The sequence below is a fragment of the Myotis davidii genome, unplaced genomic scaffold (assembly GCF_000327345.1).
Source record: "Myotis davidii unplaced genomic scaffold, ASM32734v1 scaffold7173, whole genome shotgun sequence".
Classification (NCBI taxonomy): Eukaryota; Metazoa; Chordata; class Mammalia; order Chiroptera; family Vespertilionidae; genus Myotis; species Myotis davidii.
In genome coordinates this window covers 4,213-4,821 of record NW_006284905.1, presented here as the reverse complement: position 1 = coordinate 4,821, position 609 = coordinate 4,213, and positions in this window count along the sequence as shown.

Genomic DNA, 609 nt, shown 5'->3' with positions numbered 1-609 from the left:
GGGTGACGGTCTGAGTCCGGGAGCTTCCGCGGAGGAGTTTTAACCGGGAGCCGCGGCGACGCTGATTGGCTGCTCGGGAAACCGCTCAGCCAATGGGAGTGAGAAATGGGGCCGCGTCACGAGTCTCCAGGAAGGAGGCGCCGACACAGGGTGGGAGAGGAGAAGTGAAACCCAGGGAGCTGAGGAGTCCCCCACAGGGAGCTGCCCCCCAGACTCTGTCCCCTGCGGAGCCCTGAGCGCAGGCCTGGGCCCTGGGACTCGGTCCTGCCCCTCCTCCCGCGCGGGGCGCCGTCACACTGTCCCCGAGGCCTGGCCCGGGCGCTGTGCTGTTCAGGGACTTTCCAAGGTTTTGGTGTCAACATCTCTGTGCGGCCTCACACACAGGCAGGCACCCAGATAACCTTGTGTATGTGGTGACATCTATCATAGTTACCTCTCACGGAATCAAACAGGTTGAAACAATTATTTTTTAAATATATTTTTATTGATTTCAGATAGGAAGGGAGAGATGGAAACATCAATGTTAATAGAGAATCATGGATCCCCTTCCTCCTGCACACCTCCTACTGGGAATTGAGACCACATCGCAGGCATGTTCTCTTGACCTGA